The sequence below is a fragment of the Pezoporus occidentalis genome, unplaced genomic scaffold, assembly GCF_034315485.1.
Source record: "Pezoporus occidentalis ecotype Australia unplaced genomic scaffold, CSIRO_AGI_Poc_V1 ctg130, whole genome shotgun sequence".
Lineage (NCBI taxonomy): Eukaryota > Metazoa > Chordata > Aves > Psittaciformes > Psittacidae > Pezoporus > Pezoporus occidentalis.
Genome location: NW_026913104.1, coordinates 517,990 through 540,924, shown reverse-complemented (window position 1 = coordinate 540,924; position 22,935 = coordinate 517,990). Strand labels below are relative to the sequence as shown.

The 22,935-nt window shown below is 48.0% G+C and overlaps 3 protein-coding genes across 13 annotated transcripts in view; 1 reads left to right on the top strand and 2 right to left on the bottom strand.

The window, feature by feature from the left end:
• Positions 1–22,935, bottom strand: part of SIDT2 (SID1 transmembrane family member 2) — a 553,125-nt gene that overhangs the window by 322,835 nt on the left and 207,355 nt on the right. The gene's annotated exons all lie outside the window — the stretch shown is intronic.
• PAFAH1B2 (platelet activating factor acetylhydrolase 1b catalytic subunit 2) overlaps positions 1–22,935 on the bottom strand; it is a 497,498-nt gene that overhangs the window by 315,165 nt on the left and 159,398 nt on the right. The gene's annotated exons all lie outside the window — the stretch shown is intronic.
• The window catches only part of CADM1 (cell adhesion molecule 1), a 140,051-nt gene that overhangs the window by 49,600 nt on the left and 67,516 nt on the right, over positions 1–22,935 (top strand). The gene's annotated exons all lie outside the window — the stretch shown is intronic.

Below are 22,935 nucleotides of genomic sequence, written 5' to 3'. Positions count from 1 at the left end.
CTCGTGCTGCCCGTCCGTAGCATCGTGTGTTTGTCACCCCGGCGCCTGCCATCTCTGTGCCCCATGGCACGTGTGGAAGAGGGTGAAACAGCAGCTCTGGTTTTGCTGCAGCGCTGTGGCTCTGTAGAAGGGGAGGGAGTTCGTGGTGATCTGGAATGCCAGATTTCAAGATGATGCTTTTTTATGCATTTTAAGAAATCAGGGTTTCATTAACGAAAGCCGCAGCTGCAATTTCAAAGGGGATTAAGCAAGGATTAATAAAGGAGAGGTAGTGAAGAGCTTTGATTACCTGTCATGGAGATGGCTGAACAATGTGCAATGGTGATGAGACGACACAGGAGGATTCTTGCGTACCTGGGGTATTGACTAGTAAATGTTACAGCTTAGGATGCTTTTTGCTTGTTTGTGCTGACAACAGATTGATGCAATGCATTTCACCAAGCGAGGAATTTCCCATAAGTGCTGCAGCTCCTTCCCTTGTCTCGGGGCAGGTGGGGAGTGTTTTGCTGTAGGGTAAAATGCTACATCCACTGGATGGCTGCTTTCTGACCCCTTTCAGAGCTGTCGGTCAAGGCATGCTGGTGGGGGTTCCGTATTTGTCAAAGGATGGCTGCAGCACTAGGGACCGGCCTCTGAAGGGAGGTTCTCATCCCCATCCCAGTGCTGTGTGTGGTGGAGGCTGAGCCCGTGGGGAATGGCTGCAATTGATCTGCAGGAGTGGGACTTGGAGCAGGTGCTTGTGTCGTGCCGCCTTTGAGCTCAGCCACTTCCCAAACATCAATCCTGTAGCAAGCCAAGACGATAAAATAGTGGAGCGCATACAGAAAGTTGCTGTTCAAATGTTATCTCTGTTTGCAGGTGCTTAAAGCGATGAAGCCACATAAAGAAAGTGTGGTTGTCTGCATATTTCATGTATTTTTAATGCAATCCTCTGTAGTACTAATAAGATCTTGGCACAGCTTGAACCTCAATGAGTGCTCGTAGCCGTAGCGACGTCCTGATGGAGGTGTGTGCTTGACACAGGGAGTCTGCACCTTGGCTCATCGCCTTGCCCTTCGTGATGGTTCACTGGGATATAGAAGGCGGGTGGCAAGGGTCCCATTTGGAGCTGGGCAGCCTGCAGCAGGGCAAGGTTTCTAAAGAGCTTAAGCATCATTTCCCTCTTGCAGTCGGTAATGCTGAAAGAGATGAGTAAATACAGATCTCTGCTGTCCATAAACTGTAAAGTCCTGCCTGCAACTTCAGCCTTCCCGTCTTTATTTGCGTATTTATGGCTTTTCACATGTGTTAGGTTTTAACAAACAAGAGTTTTCCTTCTGGAGAGAGCTGCTATAAGGAAAAGTATTGTTCTTGGAGCATCTTGTCTTATGCTTAGCCTTAAGAGATGTGCAACTTCAAAGGACACATAGCAGTAGGCCTGCTAGGCTCTTTCTGCTCTTCCTTTGTTCCACTTGCAATGTGTGCTGTCTAGGTTTGTGTTAGACTACAGCCTGCAGTGGCTTTACAAGACAGCTGTGTAAAGTTAGAGTAGTGCCATAATGCTTTCTGGAGGGGTTTGGATGCTTCTTCCTGCAGCTGCTGCCGAGGGCTCCCCTGTTTGGAAGTGTTTTCCCTTGTTGCTCTGAGATGCCTTCACTGCGCTGCGGACAGGGAAGTGATGGAGGTAGGAGCAGGATTCCCTTTGGAAGTAGGGCAGCCTCGCTCTGCCAGGGTTGTGTAAGAGCAGCCTTCCCTCACCCTCGTGCCCGCCCCTGCTTCCTGCAGGATTTATAACTGAGTTCCTGCAGTTCCATATTTGGCTGATATATTGAAAACCGCATTCGCTGACAGTGGCTTCCTTTAATATAAAGGGAAGTAGATTTATGGGAAGAAGAGCCCTGGCATGGCAAGTACCCTTGGTTGCTGCTCTTTTAGGCAGCCCACTTCTACCCTGTGTCTGAGCTGGGTGCACTGTTCAGGAACAGGACTGCGGGCTGTGTGTGATGTCCAGCTCCTGGGAGACAGCCTGCAGGCATGGGGTTGCAGTTACACAAAGCATGGAGCAGTGGAGCCTGGAGATGCCACCTTTGCTCAGTGTCATTTGGCTCCCAGAACAAAGGGGCTGTAGGTAAAAATCCTAGAAAGAAGGGCTGTGAAAGCACTGAGATTGGCAGCAGAGCCCTTAATCTGAATTCATTGTTGAAGGTTTCATGGACAAATCACTTCCCATTTTTTGCTTGCAGAACAGGAATTCAGTGGAAAATGTCTTTATTTTCGTTCTTTTTGATGAATTCTCTGAATTCTGTGTCTAATTGTGCTCAATTATTGCAGCCCAGCGCAGATAGGTAATAGTTTCTAGGCAGTGATGTGCATTGATTTCTTTCAGAGGCCTTGAGACAATAGTCAATTTACGAAGAGGAGTAACTTTGGTTTACTGTCAGTTGTGTGTGGGGGGGTGCGTTGCTGCTGCTGTGTTATTGGGAGCCTTTAGATTGATTTAATTTGAAAGTGAATGGGAAATGAGCGTGTTCTCGTGCAGACAAGTTTCAACTAAATTATTAAATGAAGTGGTTGACTCTTCCAGCTGAATTAAACCAGTAGAAAAACTATAATTAACTACTTCATTGACTGGGGAGAGGCTGCAAAATGGATGGGAGAAATTGAGTTCATAGATTTTTCTTCCCTGTACCATGAAAGCGAGGATGAGCTTTTGGGGGACGAGGGCGAAGCACGGCTGGTCTGCTTTGTTCCCAGAATAAAAGCGCTTTCATTTCGTTCTTGCAGCTCTCTCTTGCTTTGCTTCTTGCCTTAGCTGGGCTCTCTTGGTAGTTCTTGTTGGCTTTTCTTCAGGAGGAGAGATGCAGTGAGCAGTGCATCTGAGGATCGGGCGTTTGTCTTTCAAAGCCACTTCCATTTTAGTGTAACCAGCTTTTCCAGGATTATCCCAGCAGGTCTCAAATGTCCATGAAGGTTACTTGGCTCCTGGGATGCCAGCAGATGCTCTGCACTGGGCTCTGCTGCCATGTACATCAGGGATGGTGGGTAGATGCTTCCTTAGCACAGCTGCTGGTCTTGGTTGAGCACTGGAAGAGGCATCATGCGTGCTTTGTGCACGGAATGTGGCTGGGATGAACCAGGGATCCCACACTGGATCCATAGGGTGTGGAGCCCTGCCAGGGCTCAATGCAGGAGTCATTGTGGCCTAATAGCAGGCAGTTTTCTCTGTGGTTCTGCATGCCGAATAACACATGCTTGTTTGCAAGCTGGGGCCATGTGGCTCCCTGGAATGCTGCAGGCCAGGGAATGCAGGGTTGTGTTCCCTTGGCAGTGTGCTGTGGCACCCCGGGCCCCTCGAGGCGGCAGAACGTGCGCTTTTCATCAACTCCATACTTTCCGTATTAACGGAGTTATAGTAGCCACGTAAAAGTGCACTTCTCAGCGCTGTGTGGCAGCAGTAATGGGGTTTATTGCCTCAAATGTAATACATTTTTGGTATCCAAATACTGCATCTAAACACATAAACCAGTGTGATTACCTGCACTAACTTCATGCTTAATGCTCTGTTAGGAATTGCTTGGGCCCCTGTGGGGATGCTGGATTTCGGTACGAGGCAGGAGGAGAGGTGCCTTTGGGGTTGCCCCATTTGTGAAGTAAACAGAGAATGCTTCTTTCTTTTTTCCTTCTCGCTCTTAAAGCCAGCCCAGACCTGAAATCCGTGGAGGTCTGGGCTGGCACCGTGGGTCTGTGAAGCAGGTTCACCTATCTCTGTCTCATACGTCGCAGCTCCTTGAGCCTTATCTATTTTTAACGGCACTGTGCTGTAATAGGTACAGATGATAGCTGGCTTGGTAGGAGAGGCCAGAATCCCTGCAAACGCAGGTTTCTGAGAGCAGCACTAGGACGCATTTAAGGTGTACTGCTAGGAGAAGGTGAGCTATCCATCAAAGGCACAATCTTGGATTTGAGTCTTCTATTTAGATTAAGCCCGTTAAGAAAGATGGATGGTAAAGCTGTTCCAGCAGCATTGTCCCCAAACCAGCGTGGAATATAAAGACTCTGGAAGAAGGATTCAATTACTCTGGCAAATAGCTCCAACAAGAACTGGGTAGATGGAGCAGTGGGATGCCGCTTCTGCATTTATATAGTTTTAAGGCAAAGCCGTTGCTTTCATTAAACCCGCCCATTCACGTAACAGCCCTACAAGCTGCTTGCTTGTTTGGTGTGCTTTGTGGAGAAATACCTGTAAGTTACTTTAGGTAGTGGGTTTTTATGCTATTTTACTTGTAGCATATGATATGTATGCAGTAGTTGATATACATGGCACACCTAAATGTGAAATGCCTTACTGCAGCCCAAATGGGGAGGGTGGTTCTGCTGGTTATGCCCAGAAAGCATCAACAGAAAGAAACAAGTCATGTTCTCAGCACGTAAAGGATGTGCTTTAAAGGCTGACGGCAGGAGAGGCAGCCGTGTTACACTGCTTCCTCCCAAAATGGATCAGTGCCCAAGACAAACACGTACTGGACGGTGTTTGGCTCTGGGCTGCAGCTTCAGTGGAGGTGCGCAGTTACGGCTGCGCTGGCTGCTGAGACGTCTCCTTGCTCTTGATGTAACCGCTGTAGCTGAAACTTTGTTCTTTTCCTCCCAGTCTAGCACTTGGCAATTAAGGAAAGCGCGTGATGCTTGTCCTTTGATCTTCTTTACCTGCTTCTAACATCTCCAGCCTTGTGTGAGTCAGAGTGGGAAAGCATTAGCTGTTGCCAAGACTGAAGGCTGGCGTGGGATGTCACTGTCAGGACAGGGTTTGAATGGCTGCATGTGTTAACACCCCCAGAACCTACTGGGGGAAACTCCTGTCCTCAACAGCCTCAATTTCTCTGCTGAAGCCCCCTCAGAGGGAATTGTAGTGCAGTGAAGGGTTAACATGGTTTTATTCTCAGTTGTGGTTCTTTGCATTGAAGATAAATGATTGTTCTTCCCAAATTCGTGTTGCTGTTCTGTGCGTTCAGGTATTTTGTCCTCGTTTTGACAGCTGTGGAAAGCCAAGTGACAGCCTGATATTGAATGCTGAATGAGATTAGGATTAAATTAAGATGCAGGCAAACAGCTAAGTGACTGCTGTGGTAGCTCATCTGTATGCCTTGCTCTCTGCCTGTAGACATGCCTAGCGTGGCAGTGTTTGTGCGGGATGGTGGTTTCTGGTTGTCTTCCTCATCTCTTTGACCCATGAGCCCATTGTCCAGTGGAGCTGCATTTGTGTGTGTTTGTTTCAGGGAGCCTCCCCCTGCTCCTGTGGGTGGTGGAGATTTCTCAAGGCAGCAAAACAAGTATGAGCTCTTTTAAGCAACAGGGTTGAATTCAGCTGCTTTGGACTTCCAGTATCAGTCTTTCTGGTTGTCGCTATGCAGAATCTTTGAGGCTGGGAGGGACCTCTCAAAATACACTCCTGCACCTTGAGACAGAGGTTTTGAGCCTCGGTAGAAGACCAGTCCAGTGATTCAGTAGCAGTAGGAACCAGCAAGAGTCTGCCTGCGGCTGTGTTTGCCCGGGGCTCATCAGCCATTCAGGTTTTCCTTCAGGTTCAGTGGCCAACCATTATTTAAGGTGTTTTTTCCCTTCATCGCCAAATCTTTTACTGAAATCTGTGGGATTTAGGTCTGTTTGAGGGCGTGCGACACTTCTGCTGTCAAGACACGGTCCCTGTGCTGTGAGCCAGGTCCCAAGCCTTCCCTTGTGGTCCTTGGAGGTGTCAGGGAAAGTTGTGTAGGTCAGCTTGGAATCGTCGGGCTCGCGGGGAAAAAAATGAAAGCTGACTTCAAAGGACAACTCTGACACGGTCAATTAATAATTAAAACAGTTTTTTAATGAGCTGTGCAATTACCTGTGTGTCCCTGGAGATGATAGTTTATGGTATTAGTGCTCGGTGCCCTTTCTTTAGTCATGGCAGATGACATCTGTAATTTAAAGCGGGCTAGACATTAAAGTGACAGAACTTTCATTAACCTTGTCTAAAGTTTGTTAATGACAAATGTCTCAGAAGTAAAAAAAGCTATTGTCAAAACAGCATCTTAGCAAAGCGAGGAGCCTCTGATCCCGCAGCTCTTTGGGCCTTTTGGGCCCTTTGGAATGCAGGATGTTGGGAGAGGGCTGGTCTGTTGGGCACCCGACGGAGAGCTTGTGGGTGCTCCCATAAACACCTTCTTACAACCCACTGGCAGATCTGACAGCATCAGTGTGTTCTCTGATGCGGTGCTTTCCATTTGAGGGACTGAGAAGTTAATTTGGTTTCCACTGGAGTCTAGATTAAAGACAGAAATTATCTGCTTGAATCACAAGCAACTTTGTAGGAAAGGGATCAGCCACGGGGAAGGCTGGTGGGGAGAGATGTGTTAGTGAGGAGATTGCTTTGAAAAGGGTAAGTCAGATCTTAACGTCTCTGTATTGAACGTCAGGCTGCTCGGAAATGGAATTTGCACAGCAGGACGTCGGTGAAGATACCACAGGAAAAAAGCCACGTTTTGCTGGGCATCCTCATGGTCTCCAATATGGAATGGGGAGGAATTGCTTTGTGGAGTTACTGCTTACCTTCAGGTGAACTTTGAGGGGTTTATGGCAGCACGCTGTGGCCTCAGACTTTGTTCAACTGCCTTAATTTTTGCTTCCAAGCCTGTGAGACTCAAAGCCCTATTAATATTGGCCGTGGTATCTTGGAAACAGCTTTCATGCACAACACCTCTTCTCCTGGTGCGTTTGAGGGTCCCGAGACCTCTATTCCAGCTGGCGGGAAGAAGTGCTCTTCTCCTTGTGAAATTAACAATAAGGAATGCAAATGCGTGGATGTATTTCATGCCGTTGCTTGTCGTGGCAAATTGGGTTTAAACAACTTGCTCCTGCAGAAGGCTTGTGTTTGCCCTGAAGAAAGGATTTGCAGTGGTTGCTGGGCCTCTGCTGTTAAAGTAACTCTGTGTGTGTGTACATGCACGTCCATGCATGTATACGTGTGTGCATACATGCACGTCCATACATGTATACGTGTGTGTGTACATGCACGTCCATACATGTATACGTGTGTGTGTACATGCACGTCCATACATGTATACGTGTGTGTGTACATGCACGTCCATGCATGTATACGTGTGTGTGCGTACATGCACGTCCATGCATGTATACGTGTGTGTGTACATGCACGTCCATACATGTATACGTGTGTGCGTACATGCCCGTCCATGCATGTATACGTGCGTGCGTACATGCACGTCCATGCATGTATACGTGTGTGCGTACATGCAGGTCCATGCATGTATACGTGTGTGCGTACATGCAGGTCCATGCATGTATACGTGTGTGTGTGCATGCATGTCCATACATGTATACATGTGTGTGTACATACACGCCCATACATGTATACGCGTGTGTGTACATGCACATCCATACATGTATACGTGTGTGTGCATGGACAGAGAAGGCTTGGACAAGCATGTGCTGCTGGTTCTGCCTCAGCTTGAGAGGGTTCGAGGTGGTTTGAGCAGGAGTTATTGCTGGTTCCTCCTGCCCATCCTCTCCGAGGAGATTTCCAGTTGCTCTTTCAGTGGTGTGAAATCAATGCCAAATTAATTTGGGAAGGAAACAAAACATCTGGATATTAATAACGTACTTACAGCAGGTGTAGGCTCTTCTTGCTTTGTTCCCTTCAGCTTCGCTGTGAGTAATTGCCCAGTAGAAAAAGTGTGTTTCTCGGAAGAAGGGCAGCCTCTTGGGAAGGTGTTTTCTGTCTGGCTTCTTCCTAATGCCGTCAGTCTAATGCAGTGTGTGGAAGCCTGAGGATTGCCATAGAAATGCGAGTTGCTCCTGTAAACCACCACTTCTTAATAAAGACAAGGCAAACCCAAACAGATCCTATGGATTACTGTCATCGCAACACAGAGGAAAAGGGCAGCGGGGCCGCTGCGGGGAGCATTATTATTAGTGGATTTTGAAGGCAACTGAGCTTATTTACAGCCTTGTACGTGTGTCTGGTGATCCCAGAACACTGCTGGAAGCCTCCGTACACCTAAAAGATGAAACGCTGCTTCCTGTTGGCAGGTCTGCCCTTCCTCTGTGAAGGGAGTGAGCCTTTGTGGTTATTAGTCAATCCTTCTGTAATGGAGGAGCGGGAAGGAGATGGGAATAGCTATTATGTATGTTTATCTAAGTAAGACATAATGTGTATTCCCCGGATAAACGGATCGCGTTGCCAGATTTTTGTCAACAAATTGCTAAAACCAGTTATGCCGGCACGTCTGCAGATGCAGGCAGCTCCAGGGAACGGGCTGTAACAGCAAATAGCCCATTAATTTGACCCAAATGTTTTAAATAGTTTTAGATGATTTGTTTCTAAGAGCTTCGCTGCTCCGGTGGAAGGAGGAGCAGATGTGCCGGTGTTGTGCTCGCTCGCGGTGATGGGTTTGAGAGGAGCCTCAGCTTGCACCGATGGTGTGACTGCAAAGCATCGCTCTCCCAGAAGCGGGTCATAGGAACACTGCAGCAGGCCCGCTGGTGCATTTAACTGCTGCTTTGCTAGCGAGAGGCAACCAGGTTGGAGAATGTGGACCATTTGGTGGTTTGAATTACTTCAGACAACATTACAAGCTCAGGTGTAGTCCAGAGAGTCCTGGCTTGCCTTAGAGGTTTGCCAAAATCAGCCAGTTTTCAGTGCAGATGACAAGTACTACCCTGGTCAGTGAGCATCACTTCATACAGGGGATGAAGAAGTGACTGGCATGACTTGGCCAAGGTGGGTACCCGCTTACTGGGTACCTCCTGCCTGTATTGCAGACAGTTCAGCTTTTGCCAGTCTTGAAGGCTAAAACAGGAACAGGTTTGGTTTTACGGATACTGACATATCTGGCGCATAGTGAACTGGTGACTATTGCTGTGTTTCTTGGTGTTTTATAACCACAAAAATATCAAATGCTGTACAGTTCAGGACTTATGATGTCGGGGGGAGCAAGGTTAAATAGCATCTCACACCTTTCACTTCACATCTCATTATTCATTGCTAATAGAAGCCTAGACCATCTGTCTCTGCAGAGAACATTTGGATGTGACAGGCATAGGAGATGGTACAAAACTTTCTCCCCGAGCTGTTTATTCCTGGCGTGTTCTGCTCTCGGCATCCCTCTGCCTCCTGCAGCTCCTGTGGACGAGGCAGCGCCAGCTCAGCCACTGCTGCAGCAAGCTGCTCAGGTGCTGTGGCCTCCCTCAGCATTTTGGGGCTACCAAGGGCTATGAACATTGCTTCCTTTCCTCTTAAATTCTGTACACTTGTTAACATCCCCCTGAAAAGCCCCATCAATTTTGCCTCACCTTAGACATGCTTGTTGGTCAAGGACCCCTGTGTTTCCACTGGTACCCAGCAGGTAGCTGGGTAGAGGCATCTCATCCTTTTGTGCTGGGGGTCTGCCTGAGGCTTTGGGACAGAAACAGAATAGAATATCCTATCCAGGCTGCAGTAGTGTGGGATCATTAACCTTCCTGAGGAGCTTGCTGTGGGTTCTGAGCCCGGTCCAGTCCAGTCCTTGTTGGGATGTCTGCATGGGCTGGACCGAGGAGATGGGGCAGAGGGTGTTTTCCCCGCTACATAGCACACACAGCACTCCTGAGAATGCTGCCTCTTTGCTTTCCTACATTTCTGCTGTAGGAATACTTAAAATATCAAATACCCATCTTCCCTGGAGGGAAGAAAGTGCTGTGGGATTCTTTTATTCTTTTCTGTTTTCTTTCTGCAGTGGTGAGGAAACATATCTGCTCTTTTCCATCATTAAATTGATGCTTGTAAAAGATTGAACAAATACCTTCTTTCTCTGTGTTTATCAGCCCTGTGGATTCAAGCAGTCATTAGAAAATAGAACATGAAGGGCCATGTTGAGTAAGAAATCTCTGCTGTTCAGGTTTCGGGCTTCTCGGTGGTCCTGGTGAGGTTCAGTTACTTCGGCAGTTGTTTGAGGCTCAGAGACCTCAGCTGTGAGACCCAAACCCACATCTGTGTGCACCAGGTGTCTCAACGTGAGCGGTGGCCACGAAGGACAGGGATCGATTTAAATGCTGAATAATTTAAGGCTGGAGTGCAGCAGGCTAGACACTACTGCTGGCCGCTTAAGTAAGAGATGATGGATTCCTGCAGAATCCCTTTTTCTCACTTTTTGATGGCATTTTAGGGAGACAGTCTTCCTAAGGGGATTGAGGGCATCGGTCTTTCCTTTTTAAGACCCGGTGAATTGCCTCTCGGGCACTTTATCATGGGAATGCCATGGTGTTCAGTCAAGGGGTTCTGCTGACAGTGAGAGCCACACGAGCGGGCTCAGGCTGTGAACATCAGCAGAATCTGAGATGGAAATACCACCGCAGCGCTTCTGATTTAGTCATGGAATGTAAAGAATTTTCAACAGTAAACGCTCCGGGTTTTGAAGTCGTCTTATCCTCTGCAGAGTTTTAACTTCGATGGCACCGGGATATCAGTATTGGGTTTATAGAATTCTTTCCAGAGATAGTTTTCCTATTTTTGCCAGTGTGACGTTGTTCGCGTTCGCTCTCTGTTATCAATAACCGTAGCAGCAGCCCTAGCAGAGTTTGCAGAAATTGCTTTGTCTGTGCTTTACTCCTGCACTGTTCATCGGTTGACACTCTAATATGATTATTTTTCTGTGTCCTTGCTAAAGATACAGCTTTGAAAGATACTATCCCAAGGTGCAAAATCTGCACTTTTCCTCTGCTGATGAATTTGTAGGAGAACAGCCGGGTTTATTACAGGTACCTGCTTTGAAAATTACTGATTTGGAAGCAGAAAATTAAGGAGCCTTGAATATTCTTTTATGTTTATGAAAGATGGGTCTCAGATACATGATGAAACAGTAGTAATGCTTCCTTTGAGGTAATGCAGGCAGTCGACACAGTTTATTTTGGGCTGAGTAAGAACCACCTCGCTGCAAGGCTGGACTGGTCGTACTCTGTCTTCATTGCCACAGTGTGGGTAGCAGGAGAGTGTCCCATCTGGTTAGGAAGGGGTCGTTCCCAAGGAGGATAACAAGGTGGATTGCTAGCTCCGATGAAGTTCTTGTGTAGGCTTTCGGGTGGGATTTGAAATTTGGCGTGATTTCAGTGGGTTATGCTCGCCAAAGATGGTAGGAGAGAAAAGTTTTAGTAGGGCAAGAAACAAGTTGCTTAACTTGCCATCTGCAATGAACCTCTATTGGCAATAGATGCCTTTGAGCAGCATATTTGGCCACTGAGCTGGAAAATTGTTCTCGTTCGTGGAAGGGCTATTTTTAGTCAGTAACATCTGTGGAACACCATTTCCTCCAACTTTCACTATCTTTTGACAAGTCAGCCAGATGTGACTCACTTGAACATATTGCATGGAGAGGAAAAAACAAAGCCTTGTGTTTACCAGAAATGCAAACATGACCTTTTTCGGATGAAGGCAGACTTTATTCCCATCCCGTGGAAGAGGCAATAAGGAAAGATTGATTTTCACCCTCGGTGTTAAGCTGGATGTTTAGTATTTGGTATAATGCTCGTGCGGAAGTTGTGTTGAACAGACTTCTGCAGAAATCCAATTTTGTCTCTCCCGACTTCACAACGGAAGGCGATGTGGCCGATGAACACGTTCCTGTTCTCACCTTCTGGAGCAAGGCTTGCCTGAGACCTGGTTTTGGCTCTGCCTTGGGGAGCTGTTCCCACCTCAGTGATGGGTCTTTTCTGTGGCGTCCCACCCTGGGAGCGGAGTGGTTCTGCTTGACAAGAAGTCGTTGAGAGCCCCATGCTGGAGTCAGACGTAGGGTTTGGGTTTCTGCCTGTGTCATGGATGACTTGCTACAGAGAGTCTCCCCTGCGTGCAAGATGATGAGCAAGGAAGCCGTGGAGCGCTGCTGGCTTCTTATGAATGATGAACGCGTCTTCTCTTTGCTGAAGCTGTTTGGGTGTCTCCAGTCTGGAGGTTGTCCCAGTTTCGGAGCTGCACTGACATCATTCGTGGAAGCTGGTGCTTGGCTCGGGAGCTGCAGCTCTTCAGCTCCAAGCCCGTTCACAGCACAGACGGGTCGGAGGGCCCTGCTGTCATCGCACTCATTCCACATGGCAGCAGATCAGATCCTGGTGAAATGGCTTCGGCTTGAGGGGCTGTCAGTGGGAGCGGGACTTCAGCTGGAGAGTCAGGACCGGGTCTGCCTCTTATCACCTCCTCGCTGCTGTAACCATGAGCGGGTTCATTTAAGTAACTTTGAGGATTTGATAGCAGAAGTTAACAGCAACGCGTTCATCACTCGCTTCCTGCTCTTGTGCAGGTGTCCTGGGAGGAGAACAGACCCTGAGGCTTGTAGTGATGTTTGGTGAGGCTGTGTGTGTGCCCGGTGTCATCTGTGAGCCATCACAAACCAAAATGAAATAGCTGTCATAGACAACATGAAATGAACGGTGCATGAAAGAGGTTGCTGAATTAAGGACATCTTGTCCTTTCACATCATTTAATCGAAGCAAATAAGCCCCAAGAAAATATTACCTGCCAGGCTTCAGCTGGGATGTTAGAACAGGAGTCAGACCTTGACATTTGATGTCTCTGAGACAGGTTTTGGCTTAAATTCACTTGTTTACTCCCACAGTCAGGAGCAGATTTGTTAGACAGGGCTAATTACATGTGCATGTTCCAAAATCATTTGGAAACTGTAACATTTGTTGCTTTTCAAACACTTTAAAATATGCAAATATTTCATGCCATGGAGAGAACTGATTTTTCCAAGAATCCACAAATGGAGTTGAAGCCAAATGGGATTTTAGGGGTGGCCCAGAGCGAATCCATTGGATCCCACGGAAGGGTGGGCAGGAGAATGGGAGGGTTCCCTGGCTGTGCAGATGTTTGTAATCCCAGGAGGAAAGGGAGATGCTGGAGGCTCCGGAAGTGCTGTCGCTGCGGTCAGGGTCTCCGGTCCCTTGCATGTTTTAAGTCTGGATGGTGTTTTCCGAAGGCTGCTTGATTTGCTGTTTCCTTGCTGGAACCACGTCTATGTGCCAACCTTTCTGAAATGTCATGATGTAATTATTTTAACAGGCAGGCTGCACTCCTTTATTTGGGGGCTATTAACCTTTCTAAACAAAAGAAATGTTAATATACATTGAGGACGCAGCTAATGGGATTTCATTTTTCTTATTAGAGCAGACTCGAGTTCTCTTTTTAAATTATTGTAAAAGAATTGAGCAAGTGAAGTAATTGCCTTCAGCTAATCCATGATAGCAAATTTGAATGTGAATATCCAGATCATTCTGGATGGATTGGAAAAAGTAATGTGATTTTCTTGTTTTTTATTTGCTTTGGCTAAGCGGTGTTGAAGGATGATATAAATTCATTGAATGTGAAACAAAGAAAGTGCTAATTATTAATGCGCTCAGCTCAGAGATGCTGTAAAGCTCAGAGTTTAATTTGCAGAGCCTGTTGAGGCCTATTTATATTCCATTGCCTATTGATTCCAAGTTTGTGTTTGTATTGGGTTCGGTACCTTCCCCTGATAGCCTTGGAATTTCAGCTGGATTTAGGGGCTTTTCCCTTTGGTGCAGGATGAGGTGCATGGTCTGTAATCTTGAGGAATGCAACCGATCATGGTTCTTTGGGAAGGACAAGCTGGCCTTTGGGAGGTGCCTGTTGATGATCCAAAAGAGCGGAACAGGGATTCTGGCAGGGCACGCCGTGCCTTATGTGTGCAGTGGGGGTGTGTGTGCTTGGGCCATGGTTTATAGGGCTTGTCTCGAGTGGACTGAATTAATGAGAGCTTTAGACATGTGCAATCTATACCTCACGCTGTTTGCTGCTTACCAAAGAGCCATTTGGTTCACAGGGCTATTTTCAGTGCAAACAGCTATTGCTTTTATGAGCTGATGCTGCATTTAAAGCCCTTCTTCTTTTCCCGGCGCGCCTTGCGGCTGGAACGCATCGAGGTAAATATCCCAGCCTCTAAAGGATTTATCTTTCCATCTTGATTTTAAAGGAGTATTTCCAAGCGCTTGAATCACCTTGCTGTATCCGCAGTGAGCCTCCTGGATTTTGCAGTGCTGTAACTGCACGCTGTTAAAGTTAGGAAGGAGCGATGCTGCCCATTAACAAATGCAGAATAGAATTCAGTGTAACCCCACAATGCGTGACGGAGGATAAGTGGAAAGCCAAGTTGCTTGTGTGTCTGGAACAGTATTTGTGCCTATGTTCTAATTTTAGTATTGGGTTTGATTTGCAGTAGTAAAATGTCACATTAGCATGGCCCTTTTCATCTAATACACTGAAAACAAACATGGGTGTTGGGACTGTAGCGTGGGCTTTCCTGAACTTGGGAATCTGATGCCTTTCTTAGAGCGTGGTCTTGCTGAAAGCAGTCTTTCTTTGTGCTTTCTTTTTAACAAATACTTCCCCCCCAGTCCCCAGAAATGCCCATGAGGAGCAAGCTCCGTATCTGTTGCTCGGGGAGATCTGAGCCATCAGGGTGCTCATTAGAGGCTGAAATGAAACAGCCTCCAAAGCCTGCAGACTTCCAGGCTGCCGAGCGTGTAGCACTGTGGAGATGTGCAGGTGGAGCTGTTTCTTCTTGGCACTTGGTGCCTGCATTGGCTTCTTGCTCTACATCAGACTGTCGTAGACTCCTCAGTGCCACGAGCTGCTGGTGGGAGCTTGGAGACCCAATCCTCGTGGCACCGGACACCGCTTCCGAAGTAATTATGGTGCACGGGAATTGATAAATCACCTTGTGGCTGTAGGAGGAAAATGAGTGCTGAAATTGATTGGGAAATGACAGGCTTCAGCCTGGTAATTTGCAGCCTTTATTAACAAACTTGTAAAAATTATCAATAACACCAGAAGCCTCTTTATTTGGGTAACTTCATTGCAGCTGGTGTCATTTTTTTTCCGGGCTGAGAAGTGCTGGTATTCTTATCTTGAGTGAAGCTCATTAAGGCTCTGGGATCCATCTCACTTTTGCACGGTGCCTTTCTCTAGTTCAGTGCCAGAGATGAGTCACGAGCCTGTTTTGCTTCTTGTAGTAGTTCTCTGCGTGCTTTGCCAAATCCCCCCAGATCCCTTTTTGAGATGATACTCAGCGGTTAGCCACGACTTAAAGCCCGTCCACAGATTTTCTGTGGGATTTTTGGGTTGCTATCAGGCGGTGGTATGAAATACGCTGCGGAGAAAATAGTAGCCATATGCAGTACGCTCTCATCCAAAGCTGGATGAGGCTGCGGAGCCAAGCGCTCCCAAGTTTCCCCGAGGAAAAGACTTGCTGGCAGTATTTGGGGAAAGCAGCGAGATGAGCCCTGGCAGAGGCTCCCAGCGCCGAGGAGAACACGGAGATTTATTATGCAAATCTGCAGTTTAAGAGTTGCATCGCCCTCGCTTGGGATGATGCTGTTGAAAGTTGTGCTGCTTTTGTAGATAAACACGGAGACATCCGCTTTCAACTTCTCATTCTTTAACCTTGTCTTATTCCTTGTTAAGTGCTGGAGCTTTCAAGGCAGATGAAAATCAGGCTAAATTTAGCAGGGAGCGAAGCCCCCCGTTCCTGCTTCTCCACGCTACCCATTCCAGGCATAGCGCCTGCATCCTTTTGATTAGGTTTGCCCTTGGTTTCTGCTCTAGAAAGGAGCTCTGTAAAGTGATGCTGACAAGAAGCCTGCTGTATTTTGGGGGTTGTGGTGGAGTGAGCCCTCGACCGCCGTGCAGTGTGACTGTCCCATTGCTAACCCGGAGACAGCCTGGGAAGCCACATCCCAGCGGCTCCCCATGGGATCTTGGTGTGGGATGGAGCCACTCATCTCTGGGACTTTCACTATTATAATATAATAAATATATAAAATAGCATATAAATATAAAATATATAAATATATAAATTAAATAATAATATAATAATTGCAGGCACTTCGTTGCAGTGTTGACAGACCACGTGTGTGCTGATCCTCTCTGCACCTCTGAGGATGTCTCCTCTGCTGCTCCCCAGCTCATTTAGTCCCATGGTTGCCTGGTTGAGCAGAGGTTAATTCTTTCTCTGTGTTGTGAATGCTGTTCGTACCTGAGCCTTAGAGAAATGTGTTTTCTAAGGCAGTTGAGCCTCAAGCTTTAATTTGAACTCTTGTCTTTGCATTTGGAGAAGCAAATTATTTGACCTTTGATAGTTGGAAGCTCTGCTCCAAGTAAAGTGATTACAGCTGCTGCAGCCATACCTGGGAATGGATGGATAAGGAGGTGGGATGGGTAACATGGGACACGCAAACATCCCCTTGTACCACTGAAAAGGGTAACTCAGGTGTCTCAAGGTGATGCCTGTGGGTTTGGTCACCTCTGTGACGACACCTCTGTCCTGGGGAGCCCTGGGGAGGGTTGTGTTTGCAGGGGGCTGGTCCCTTCCACAGAGCCCCGGGTGGGTTGTTCCCGTTGGCACAGCGGAGAGCCCCTGTCTCTGCTCACGGGCCTCCGCTGTGACTTGATTGTTCATTGTTCACCAGCCTTTCATGCAGCACTGCTTGGTTTGCATTTCTAATGAGGAGAAATTGGTGACATCTCAGGATTAAATAACCCCCATCGGTTGGGAAATTAAGCCCTCTTGAGTGCTAAAATGCCGCTTCCATGGCAAGCGTGCATTGCTATTATTAGGCCTAAACATGCAGCTGAGAAATGAGACTTGCTGTCCTGTTATCTCCTCCTGTAGGCACTTGAACTCACGTGTGTCTGTCTTGCAGTGAGCTGCACCCGTGTCAATATTCCTCTCCCTTTGCTCTTGGAACAAAAGGGGTGTATGTAGTATTTCAAATGAGGATTGGAACTTGAATTTCCCCAACCCAATCTCACTTCTTTATTACTGTTTAGAAGAAAATTATGACTTCTGTAAATTCTCTTCCAGGACTGATAGGTTTTTAGCTACTACACTGATAACATTCTCAAGCAAAGCACAGCAGCGGCTCTCCAGTATGATAAATTGGCACTGGTTTGCAGGTCCTCTATTGACTTTGTTCCCGAGTAATCAAATTAAAGTAATCTTCTATTATAGCAGGGTAGAACCTGCACACACAGCTCTTTTTTATGGTAGCCTTAGTTCTTAAGGTAAGTTAAAGTTATTTCAGTTGTTACTGATCTTTGGAATGACGGCCGTGACAAATGGCTGGTGTAATTTCTTTCCTTGGTAGATGGATATAAACTGAAGATATTACACGGGCTTCTCGCTGAATTCATAAATTTTTAGATTGGGAACATTGAGTTAGATATTGAAACATTTAACTTGACAAGATGATAGAGAATTGTTTTCTGATCTTGTTGGGGCCATAAAGCGAAACTCGCTTGACGAACTTTGTCAGCAGCTTTGGGTTGCTGTGTCCTTTAGATGGGAGAAGCAAATAAGGCAGGAGGTAAAGATCCCTTTGATTTTCCTTGCCTTGCCTGCTGCCTAAATGAGCTGTGAATTAAACTGGGGTGGGTGTAGGACAGGTGGATCCCACAAAAGGGCCCTGAAGGGAGCACACGGGGATATTCGCTGGCATTCTGGTGCAGATGTGATAGGCAAGGGCTTTGGTAACACTCGCAGAGTGGTTCTGGGGCACCTTTGGGATGCCTTGTTATATAGTGCAAATAGCAGAATGTTATTTGAGTATCTTTTCAAGCAGTATCTGGTTTAGCTATGTGTCCTCTAGTTCAAAAGGATAATGATGTTTGGTTTAAAGCACAAGTCACACAGAGATGAGCCCTCCTTAGCTGTCTGTTGGCTCAGTGATACAGACAGGAGCAGCAGAAGGGACACGCAGGACCTGAAGTGACTTGGCATGGAGCTGCAGAGCAATGTCTTGAGCAGTGCCAGCATGGTGATGGGAATGAACCCTGTCCCTCAGTCCTGGCCTGGCTCCTTTCCTTGTTGGCCAAGGTGCTAATGGATGTGGTAGCACAGAGCCTCTTCCCTGGTGTCACAGTTTGTATCCTGATTTCGAGCCAGGCAGTGCCGGTGTGGGTCCGTTAGGTTTGCTGATGGGCACTTTTTTCTGCATGAAATCAAGTTCTATTTAGCGTGATGCTAATTGGGTATTGCCCTTCAAAGTGCATCGTGAGAGCCTTTCACTCGCGAGACGGATGGGGAAGGAGCCACTCGGCTGAAATGCAGAGCTGACACTTGCAGCTCCCCGCCTGCGTGTGCAGTGCTTGCGCTTCCATTGCTAGGAGGGAAGGGAAATTTGGCTTCAGATGTTGCCAATAAAGAAAATATTTTGAATGAGCTCGTGAGTCATCGGAGGTGAGGGGAGGGAGCCTGAGCACGAGAGCTGCGAGTGCTTCCCAAGCAGGAGGGAACAAGCAGAGGATGAAGTGCAGTACATAGGGGATGTGAGGAGCTGCTCACTCCGCGCCTGGGGGTGCCCCTTGGTTCTTCCAGTGACCGGTTGCAGCTCTGCTGTGGACCAACCCCATGCGGCTGCACTGGTCCCCAGCACCTCGTCATAACCCTGTACAGACCCCAACTCCAGTAAAACACGGCGTTGTTAGGCCATAGCATCCCCAGTTGGCTACAGGCCGGCTCTCACCACACAGACTGGCAAACAGATTGGCAGGATATTAAACCAGTGTCTGTGGTACCTGGGAGGTCCTGGGAGGGTCCAGGCAAATGGTCTTATCAGCATGAGAAGTCTCTTCCAGTCGTGCTTCTTGATGTTCTGGCTTCTAAGACTTACTGCTCATCTTTCATGGGGTGGGCAGCTGTTCAGAAAGGTCATTGTTTCGTTTTCCCTGTGCTTCTGGATGGCTTCAGTCACAAAATGCAAGCTGCTGCTGGCCTTTTGAGATGGTGGCAGGGAAAGTGCCTCTTAGAATAAATAAATGAGTGTAAATTGGAGGCAGTTCGGGGGGGAGGGAAGGGAAAGGCTATTGCATGGAAACCCGGGAATACGTGTCTCTCAGTGCATCCCTCAAAGGTGATGCCTGGTTACGTGTGTGTAACACCATTTATTTCTTCAGAGCAGAATTCTGGATGTTAATTTGAAACCTTATCAGTGCAGTGGGTATGTGGTGATGTGCCAGTGAATGGAGCGCTTTGGTCTTCCGGGGGTGACTGTTGGGTAGAGCTGCAGCTTTAAACAAAGTCAGTGGCCAGGAAGCTGTAAAACATTAGCAGGCAAGAGCATGCTTTGAATATTCATCTTCTATAAGTGTCACCCAGTGACATCTAAGACTAACTGGGCAGATCTGGGTGCCAGGCAAAACAGGGAGCGGGGAATGTTACTTGCTAATTCATATTCTAGATGTAAATCTGAAATTAGTTTGAGGTTCTGAAATGGATTTTTAAATGCCAGGCACATACGAGACAGAATTGATGTTAATATTAATGGGCTTTAAAAGATATTTAGTGAAATATTTGTGTAATCTAATTTGCTTCATAATCAAGTCAGTAAAGCGTCGACTGACCGCAGGGCTCGGAAGCCTCAGTTGCACAGTCCATCTGATGGCCCGGATACGTGAACACGTGTGATTGACTGACTCCTTCCTGGGTTTCCAAGGGTGGCCCATTCCCAGTATCCGCGTTCTTGAAGCCTGAATGTAGTTGGTAGTTGGTAGCATTAAATTGTTCATCGAAACGCGTGTGCTGTATCAGTCCCGCTCGTCTTGGGGTGGGAGTGTTCCCGTGCTGGAAAGCAGAGGCAGCGCTGGGAAGGATGCGATCAGGTTCAGACCACTGCGGCAGCCTGGGTGGCCAGGGCTGAGGGAGTGAACAGGCGAGTCCATGGTGTGCTTCTTAATGAGCTGAGGAGCAATTAGTGCAGCTTACCCAGTGCGTGCAGGGGTGGGCTCACTTCCCTGGGAGCAGTCCCAAGCCAGGAGCATTTCTCCGAGCAAACAAGAGCTCAGGAGGAGTGGGATTGCAATCCTGCAGACAGAAATAAAACCGGGACAGTTGCAGGAGGAGATGGGAGAAGCTGAAATATTAATGAGGATCTAAAGCACTGCACCTGCACTGCGAGCAGTGTGATGTTCTCGCTCATCTCGCTCGTGTTGAGCTAGCTGGAGCTTTGCATCTTAAAGCCTGGCTGGAGCAGAGGGGCAGGGTTAGACAGCTCACTGCCGGCTCAGTAGCTCTAAGGGGAAAGAAGCTTTGGGTACCAGGCTTCAGCACCCGCCCGTGTGTCTGAACCTTGGTCCCTTGTCCCTGCTCTGATGCAGCTCTGTTCAGGAGTAGGATAGGGCCCATGGGTGGGACATCTGCATTCCTGGACCCCTAAAGCTTGCTGCGGGCTGATGCCATCAGCGTGGTGTTGGTGAGGGTGCTCTTCAGCAGAAGTCATGGCACAAGAGGGATGCGCTGGTACCTTCTAGCCCTGCTTTCTGAACGTCCTCCTCTTTTCAGCAAGGAGTTTGCCTCCACCTACAGGAAGCAGAAAGCAAGAAAAACCCACCCCATCATCACACAGTACGGCCTGTTAGTCCTCATCTTTCCGAGAGGCTCTGTAAAGCATCTCATCAGTCTCCATTGCCGCGTGAAGCACTCAGACGTGCTCCTGAAAGGTGCCATGGCTGTCTGAAGACTTCTTGCCCATTAGACAGGTTTTAATTCACCTTTCCTCATAGCCTGAGCCTCAAAAGGAAACGCGCAAAAGCTGACAAGCCAATAATTGGATTTTGGTCAGCATTAGCAAGTCTTCTGCCGGGGTTCATGGTTGAAAGACAAAGCACATGTTTCCGAGGAGAACAATAACGGTGCTGGGCAACTGCAGCTCTGGGACGTGGGGTGTTGAGTGTGGTGGGCTGGAGTCATCGGTAGGCGAGCGGCAGGGAAAAGGGGAGCGGGGTCGGTTTTTCACATCTGTCACAGCAGACAGGCTGGGCAGGGGCTTCGCAGGAGTGGAAGCACTGGAAATCCCTCTTCACACAGCCGTGATTACCAAAGGGGCACGCGGGACCTTTCCTGTCACTCCAGGCCATGGTTACTCTGTGCTGTTTCAGTCACGTTCCATATTCACGGTTCCATTTCCCTTTTCTCTGCACAGGAATGCAGAAGAAAAAGAAAGCAAGGGCAGGTTCCTTCCTGCAGGTGCCTTCCCTTCAGGCAATGTCTCCATTCCCATTTCCCTCCCGAAATTGCCAGCAGTTCTGCTGGGTTCCCACCCTCCCTGTCTGCTGTGTTGGAGCAGTCGCTCCCACTGGGGTGTGCAGAAGTTGTTCTGCTGTGAACAGCAGCAGTTGTGCTTCGATAGACCAGGTTTCTACAGGGAATGATGTCCCTGTAGGGGGATGGCCTGGGCAAAAGCTTTTAGTTAGGACATCATGGATAGCTACGGTGTTTGTCCTGGTGTTCCAGGTCTTTGGAGTAGTGATGTCCAGATGCTTGGAGCAGAGCAAGGAGGGGTCAGGGCACTGAAGATAAGGGGTGCCCACAACAGCCTGGTTGAGCCCCACCAGCAGCACAGTCATGCTGAAGGAGCAGGCAGTGCCTTGGGCTTTGCAGTCTATCCGCTCGCTGTCAGTCCAAAATCACGGCATCGATCCGGTGTCACGCTGCTGGGGTGATGGTTTTGTCTGCTGGGCGGATGGGGCAGGGTTTGAGTGATGTCTGGGTGAAATAAACTCCAGCCTCTGCATTTTATATACAGGATACCTGATGGTAAAGCTGTGTGATGACCTTTATCTTTATGAGCTGTGAGAATTAAGGAGTTCTGTATTTTAGTTTAATTAAGCTATAAGGCATAACAGATGGTGCTTTTCTGGGTGATTATTGAATGTCTCTGGTTTGACTGAGAAGTGCAGTAACACTGCGCTCGTAAGCGTATTGTGATTTGAGAGCTTTGAGATCTTGCAGAGTGTGTGCCTGTAGCTAGATACCTGTCACCAGCTGTGCTACCAGCCTCTTCTCTGCACCCATCCATGTGATGGTGTGTGATCCATGTGATGGATGGGGCCTCAGTTTGCAGCCCTGTCTGCCCAAGGTCCGCAGGGGATGCTGGACGTGCTGTTGCCCCATCCAGCTTGGCTGCTGTGTGTAAGAGTGGAGTCATCTGCTTCCCTTTCACGTTCCTCCACAATGTCTGAGTATGAAAATCTGCGGGGAAATATTGTGGTTTTATGAACTGCCCTGAGCGGAGGCGAGGCTTTGATGCGTTCCTTAATAAAATTGACAAATAAATTACCCTACAACTTGCAAAACGAGACAGACTGAGAAAACACCCAGCCCTCCGTGTTTAGAAACAGCTTGCGTTAGGAAGCACGAGATCCCGTTGTTACCAGCACGATGTCTGGGAACCCAAACCAACAGCCCCCTCCTGTCCATGCAGATCAGCTGCAAACAGAGCCTCAGTGCTTAGGCTGTTCTATGTTTGCCCTGCGTGAATGGGGTATTGAAGATGCATTGTATTACCTGAGCAAACGTGGCCAGTCTGTGGTTGTTGAGCTGGCTGTGACCTCAAGCTGTGGTTTCTCCTACTGCTGTGTCATAACCTTCCCCTTTTCTGGCCCCATCACCACCAGAGATGTGAATTGCTCAGGACCTGTCACCGAACTTGCCCTTCTGCAGTATTTTAGATCACTGACTAATAAGCCTCAATTTTTCTCATTAATGGAGTATTTGAAATGATCAAAATGAAATAGATTCACTTACTGGCTGTAAAGTTGTTACAGGGATGCTCTGTGAGGAGTTTTTAGCAGAGCTGTGGTCTTTTGGGGAGAAAATCACCCGTTTGCCTGGATCGTGTGCTGTTCTGAGATTTGGGATTGTACCTGTGGGCTCTGAAATCAGTTACACGAGTCAGCTCTAAGCCTCAGGTCCCAAGGGCTATGGTCCCTGCTTGGCCCTTTGGCTCATTACATGAGCCATCAGCCCTTGGCATGTGGTGGTCACTTGAAGCAGGATGCACCGTCCCGTGTCAGGCTCTGTCCTGGAGGGAGCCCTCGCCCCCCGAGCTGCTGTTTTGGGTGGAGCAGTGCAGTACAGCGCC